We start from the raw sequence: 7,500 nt of genomic DNA on the forward strand, positions 1-7,500 counted from the left end.
TGTTACTTTCCTTCAGCACTCGCAAACATATATCAGTGGCCTCCCGTACGATTCTTTTACATTTCTTTGAAAAACAGTGCACTTAAAATCACCCACAATACCTTTCAGGATTGTCGCGTGCACTTTTTCCGACAACCTTTCTCAAAATAGCTGTATATATATATATATAAAGTTACAGGAAACTCAACACTGGACAACTTCTGGGGAAAACTGTAATTGCTCTGAGCGGGATTTGAACCCACGTCCACGTTGAAGCACAATTACTCCAGTGAATGATTAATTAAACCTTATTCTATTTTTGGAATTAAACTCGGATCTTTTGTTCAAGCCGTAAGGTTGGAGGGTGAATAACTGTGCGCACCAAAAGGCCTCTCTTGTGAGTAAAACCTTGTCCATATCATCAGTAGTGTCATTAACAATTTTTTCAAGAACAATGAACTCAAAGTCAGACATGTGATGTTCTTTTCTGTTGAAATGGACGGCCAATTCACACATGGCCTTGTTGGTCAACATAGCCGATTTGTGATTCCGAAATCTGACCTTGAATTCATTCGATGTTGAATTCCTATGTATTGAATCTTGCATGTTTTACAGGTGACTAAATAGATGACATTCTTCGACCTACAATGTACATCCTGTCTAATGGAGTAAAAACGGCCTGTACAGGCGCTGTGAAAGATCTTATTTTCAACAAGATAATGTTTGCATAGATCACATTTGTTCTTACATTTAAAACATCCTACGGGAGTATTATTGCTGTAATGGGTTTTTTTAGGCCTTGCCAGAATCTCTTTTATGTTTTTGGGTCTTCGCGAAGAAGGAATAATTGACCCCTTTGGGAAAATCTGGGATAGCAATGGCGATTCATAAATAAGATGACTAAATGATTTGATGATTTTGCTGATGTTTGGTAGATGAGGGTTAGTCGACTACAAGAGGAAAGACGATTTTTTTGTCTTTCGGTTTCGAGGCGAGTAAGTCCTCCCTGGGTAGATCTTTTGCCCTTAAAAATTGCTTATTGACTTCCGATGGATTATTACCTCTCTCAACGAGATATATCTGGTATTCATCACTACGTTGGTCAAATTTTTCAATGGTTGAACAGTTTCTGCGAATCCGGGTGGCAACTCCAAATCTGATTGCCTTAGTACAATGCCTTGGGTGAGCACTGTTACGTAATAAGTACATATGATGGTCAGTAGGTTTTAAATATACATCCGTTTGAATATACCCGTCAACCAATGAAAGTGTGAGATCTAAAACGTTGAGAGAGGTTTCAGATGATACTACAGTAAATTTTATGGTGGGATATAAAGCATTAATGAAATGGACGTAAAGATAGCAGAGTAACAATAACTCTCAAAAAAGAAACGATCGTTTTCAATTTACAAAACATGTTTCGACATACTCATGTCATCTTCAGTTACAAATGAGCTTTTCAACGGTTGTACATTTGAATTTATGTTAAGATATGTTGCAAAATTACATGTCAGAACTTGCGTACAATTTAAATATGAAGTGTGAAATGCGCAGAAAACAAAAATAGCGCACATAGCAATAAAATAAAAGACAAAAGAACAACGTAATTAAAAAGAAAGAGACAAATCTAAATGCCTCAACTGCTGATTAAGGATGGGATTTTCCCACTTAATGTGCAATGCCTCTTTGATCTTAATTTGGAATTTTGAGGCGGCAGAATCTAAGATCGTGAAACATTCTGTGTTACAAGAGTCATGACAGGCCCTAGATGACTGCAGGTGTCTGTAAACATGCGAAGACTTGTCCGACAAGAGATGCTCACGAGCACGCGTACGTAGGTGGCGAGTGGTCTCGCCAATGTAGCTGGCATTACAGCCAGCACACGAGAATTTATAAACGACACGCGAACGTAGACCTTGCGGTACTGAATCTTTCACGCTGAACATGTTTCTAAGTTTAAATGTACTAAAGACCAACTTAATATCTAAATCAGCTTTGCAATAGTGTTTGAGTAGTTGTCTTAACTTGGTCTGGGCGATTTCAGAAAACCGGCCAACATAAGGGAGTTTATAGAAGTGCGTAGAAGTTTTCCCGGAGTTGGATGAGGCGTCCCGCCCAGTCAGAGAAGAACTCATTTTCTTAGAAAGATACCTGTGGATAATCTTGTCGATCACCCACGACGGAAAACAATTTTTCCGTAGTAAGAAAATAAGCTTCTTGACGTCCAGATGAAAACCAACCCAGGAATTGTTGATCTTATATACTCTGTCTAGTAATGTTCTGACTAGACCCAGTTTGTAATTCAAAGGGGCGAAGCCTCCCTCCCCCTCCCTTATGTTGGCCGGTTTTCTGAAATCGCCCAGACCAAGTTAAGACAACTACTCAAACACTATTGCAAAGCTGATTTAGATATTAAGTTGGTCTTTAGTACATTTAAACTTAGAAACATGTTCAGCGTGAAAGATTCAGTACCGCAAGGTCTACGTTCGCGTGTCGTTTATAAATTCTCGTGTGCTGGCTGTAATGCCAGCTACATTGGCGAGACCACTCGCCACCTACGTACGTGTGCTCGTGAGCATCTCTTGTCGGACAAGTCTTCGCATGTTTACAGACACCTGCAGTCATCTAGGGCCTGTCATGACTCTTGTAACACAGAATGTTTCACGATCTTAGATTCTGCCGCCTCAAAATTCCAAATTAAGATCAAAGAGGCATTGCACATTAAGTGGGAAAATCCCATCCTTAATCAGCAGTTGAGGCATTTAGATTTGTCTCTTTCTTTTTAATTACGTTGTTCTTTTGTCTTTTATTTAATTGCTATGTGCGCTATTTTTGTTTTCTGCGCATTTCACACTTCATATTTAAATTGTACGCAAGTTCTGACATGTAATTTTGCAACATATCTTAACATAAATTCAAATGTACAACCGTTGAAAAGCTCATTTGTAACTGAAGATGACATGAGTATGTCGAAACATGTTTTGTAAATTGAAAACGATCGTTTCTTTTTTGAGAGTCATTAATGAAATCAGTGAAATTATTAAGTTTAGTCACACCTTGCGTCCATAGATCGAAAATGTCGTCTCTATACCGCCACCATAATCTGGGTTTGATTGTACCGGACTTAGCCTTTTGGTCAATAACTCCCATTGCTAAATCAGCGTAACTACAAGCATTTTTTGGGTCCATAGCAGTTCCATGAATTTGTAAGAAATGTTTGCCCCGAAAGTTGGAATTGTTGTGTTCAAGACAGATCTTGACAGCTTCAACAATACATGGAGTGGATGGGACCTGAATTTCACGCGAATTGAGAGCATCGGTAACAGCTTTAATTCCCAAGTTGTTACCGATGTTTGGAAACATCGAGACAATGTCCCAAGAAACGAGAAGAGTACCTTTGGGGAATGGCCCATCCTTATTTAGATCTTCGATTTTTTGCAATAAATGAGTTGTATCTTTGACAAAAGAGGGCAACTTTTGAGCTAATGGTTTGAGATAGTATTCTGTAAAAGCTGAAAGATTTTCAATAGCTGTCCCGCAACAAGATGTAATTAACCGCAAGGGGTTCCCTTCTTTATGTGTCTTAATTGTGCCGAAGGCTTTGCCGGATCAGCATTCTCACAAGCCCTGTTCAGGGATTCGATTACTTTTTAGAGCCCCTGGGCGGGGTTCTGTTGTTTTTAGTACTGGCGTGGTTCCAGAGGCTTTCTCTTGGGATCTTGTTTTGCGCTCATCATATGGCCACCTGATTGCATGATTTACAAAGTCCTGTTGTTTATTCTAAATTATTAGTTTCGATGTCTGGTGATTAACGCCTTTTTCGGAATAGAGCTAACTATTTCTTATCTCACATATTGTCCACTTAATGAATTCCCACCGCACCTATTACGTGACATACTATTGTGATTTGTTTATAATTTTTTTTTATAATTTTTTTTGTAATTTTAAACATTTTACATCTTTTGGTTCATGGTTTTGTATAAATAGCGCAAGTTCAGTTGTACCAGGTATTTTTAGTTTTTAGTTTTTAGCGTGTACTGCAGAAGCCCGAAGGGCGAAACGTTTACACGAGAAAATATACTAGACCTGTGAGAAGTTCGCCAGCGACTCATTTTTTCATTCTCCCTATTAACTTAATTATCTGAGTCAAGACGTTTTGTATCCTTTTGGATCCTCCTCGCAAGTGGCATCATCGTTGGATGATCTTTATCTTTATCTTTATCATTCAATCTTTATCATTCTACTAAAGTGGGCAGCTACCGAGAAAAGGCTGGTTTTCGGGCAGGCGGTTTTCTTGCACTCTCTTCCCCCTCCCCGTCGTTTTGTCACACGGCCCAGACCTATCCCAAGCGATACGTGTCACGCAGCAGCAACAACACCTACCGCCTGCGAGCAGGCTAAGGGAAAAGTGACGTCATTTACTTGCTAGCTCAGTTAAAATCTTAACGTGTAAACTGTAGTTTATTTTATATGCACTGAACACGAGTTTTTAAAGTCTGTAGGCTCGAAACTCCAGTGCAGGATATTAATTCAGCCGCGTACAAATGCAATGCATTCTCAAAACAGTGAATCTTTGCAGGAGCCCATGAGTAGGAGCGAGCAACTCCCATACTAAGCCTATATCAAGGCCTTTTTACAGACCAATCTATTTTTGGACTATCTTTGCCGCAAAACAACAAAGGCAGTTCCAGTTAGGTGACGCTACGACGTCAAGTTAGTTCTCCGTGATTGGTCATCGGGCTCTTGCAAGAGTCTCCTTCGCGGGAATTTCAGTCTAAAAATAAATCGGTCTGTGAAAACGCCGTGACAGGAATATATGGGAGTTGCTCGCTCCTAACTCATGGGCTCCTGGCCTTTGACATCATTTTATCCTCGATCCAACTATTTCAAAAATTTAAACTTAGTAATGGCGGATCATCAAATAGGAAAGTTAAAATAAACAAGTTTCTTTGTTAGATCAAGACTTAAAAATTGGATCACTTAGTGTTAAATTAAGATAGTTTTGAAATCCATAGAAAAGGAAGAATTTATTTTTTTGTTCATAGTATAACTTTAAGCATGAGACAAAGAAACCTCTTCGAAAAGGTTCTGCATTGAATTACTACAGTGTCCGGGAAAGGAAAGGAAACAGCTCAAGCACGAAAACAAAAGAACACTTTCTCAAGCAAGGCAAACTTGTTGCCAGTCACATTCCCCGAAGAAAATTCTACTGCACGAGTAACAAATTCCACCTTGGTTTAGTTCCTCTCATAAATAAAATTCAAATGGAGGCCGATTTGGAAATAATAAATTATTCAGCATTTCGTCCAAACGTTTTGTTACAGGTAGTAATCCCATCATACATAATTAATTATTTTTGAACCTGCAAAGAAATTTAAAGTGTGGACATAAATGTCTTAATAGATGGTTTGCAACCAGTCTCGAGAGACAAAGATAATAATGCTGCAATTTACAATTGCTGGAGGACGAACACAAGGAGCTAATGAGAGATCTTTTGTTTTTGTCCACCAACATGGCTGCGATGACGTATCGTGAAAACCACCTATAAACCCTCTTTAAGAACTGGAGACAGTATAATCGAAGGAGTTTTGGATTCTACAGATTATAAAACCAAACAAAGTTTTCTTAACTCCTTGCTAAAGACTCTGCTTCTATCAGATATGCGAAATATCCTTCAGATTTTTTAGCTACAAACTGTTATGCAGATTTTGTAATCGACTTTTCAGACTTGTATATACCTATTGTAATTATAATGGCTTACAAGTAAAAACAAGGCTAATTTGAAGCGAAGGGTGATTTTACCGTCAAACGCAACATTTTAAATATCTTCTGTTTGCCTATCCAAAAGACAGTGTCTTCGAAATATGAATTATGAATTAGGTCGTCTACGAACTGGGTTTCGTCAAAAGAAAATGTTGAGTACATAAAAAAGTATAAATGGAAGCTATTTTTTGGCAGTTAATGTTAATTGCACGGGGCTATAACTATTTTTCGCAAATCCCATTAGATTTTTGAAAGGCCTATGACATAACGTTTTGTTGTTTTTTCTCTTTTTATCGAATACATTCTGTCGCATCACACTTTACTTTTGTTTCTGATGTCCCAGTCGCGTCAGCGTACTCACTACAATTCATGTAGGAGTCGAATCTGGAATTTTCTTAACTAGCCAAACTACTTCTGTCATTCGTGCAGTCATTCATTTTTGCTATTATGCATGTTCCATCAGTGCAGCTGTTTTGATTTGTCATAAAGTGTTTAAATAGACGTCAACAGAGCTGCAAAACTTGAACTCGTTCAGCTGACTTACCTCTAAAATACGAAGCAGCAAATGCGATCAAATTCCACACAATGGAAACTAACGCTTTGCTTTGCACCATGTTCTATCGTCATTAAACTTAAACTGAAGGTGTCACCATTTAAATGCTAATTTCTTCTTTTGGCACCTGCATGCCACATTTCCTTTGTCTTATTCACTGGGCTTTTTGCCCGACCGAGTGTTTTTGAGTTATTTCCTAATGGGTATTTCTATCATTACTGAATTGCGGGCTCTCCTGTCTCCGGTTTAGCTTTTTTCACATTTCTTTTTGTATTCAAAAAAAATTCGCAACCCTTTTCGCATATATTTCTGTTCGCGCGCTAACATTTTCATTTGTTTTAGTCTATAGAATGATAGCCGAAAGCTTATGTTTTTAATCTTTTTTAACTAGAGAACGCCTTTTTTTTTTACTGTATTACGTCTTATCCTGGTTACAGCTCTATTTTTACTAGTTTTTATTTAGTTACTACAGTACTGTATTAGTCACTATCATTCAAATGTAACAGCTTTAGTAAGAAATACTCGAGGGAAACCAGGTACAGTACTCAAGGCAATGTACAACAATGGAAGCTTTTGTTATTCAATGATATGGAAATAAGTGGCCCTGTATTCTGTAATTAAGTAAAGTATAAACTTTCTACTTGCGCAAAATACTCTACAGTAGAGTGAAATACAGTGTACTATCATACCCTTTTAATAAGTTCCGAAGGGTTGTGTTTTTAGCACTTTACATCACATTTTTTTATTTTTGAATACTGTATGAGAGGAATTGGAAAGAATGAATTCATTGACGTCAAGTAAGGAAAACACAACACTTCGAGACTTGTGCATAACTTAGCACTATTTTTTTTGGCAATCCGAGTACTTTTTTCTTACGAAAAATTAAGAACCTAGATAGTCTGATTTCAAATTAAGTATCATTTACATAAGAACCTATTCAGGCTAGGTTTGTATACCCGGCGTTTTACTGTAATTGAGCCATCAAACCAAATGGGAACTGGTAGTTTTTGTAAGTTCTAAATGAACCCACTCTTCAGTCCTACATCAAGTAATTAGTAATAGTAAGGTTTAGCACGTAGTTTTACATAGTTCTGCATACAAACGTTTAAGATGCGTTAGCAAACTTTTAAATGGACGCAGTGAACAAACACAACAAGGAGAAAGAAACTAGTCATTAGAACGAAAGATGTTACGATAACATTGAG

At 37.7% G+C, this 7,500-nt stretch overlaps 1 protein-coding gene across 1 annotated transcript in view; it reads right to left on the bottom strand.

Moving 5' to 3' along the window:
- LOC138027079 (EGF-like repeat and discoidin I-like domain-containing protein 3) overlaps nt 1-7,500 on the bottom strand; it is a 45,837-nt gene that overhangs the window by 37,517 nt on the left and 820 nt on the right. The gene's annotated exons all lie outside the window — the stretch shown is intronic.

Source organism: Montipora capricornis, chromosome 12 (genome assembly GCF_036669925.1).
Source record: "Montipora capricornis isolate CH-2021 chromosome 12, ASM3666992v2, whole genome shotgun sequence".
NCBI classification, from domain to species: Eukaryota; Metazoa; Cnidaria; class Anthozoa; order Scleractinia; family Acroporidae; genus Montipora; species Montipora capricornis.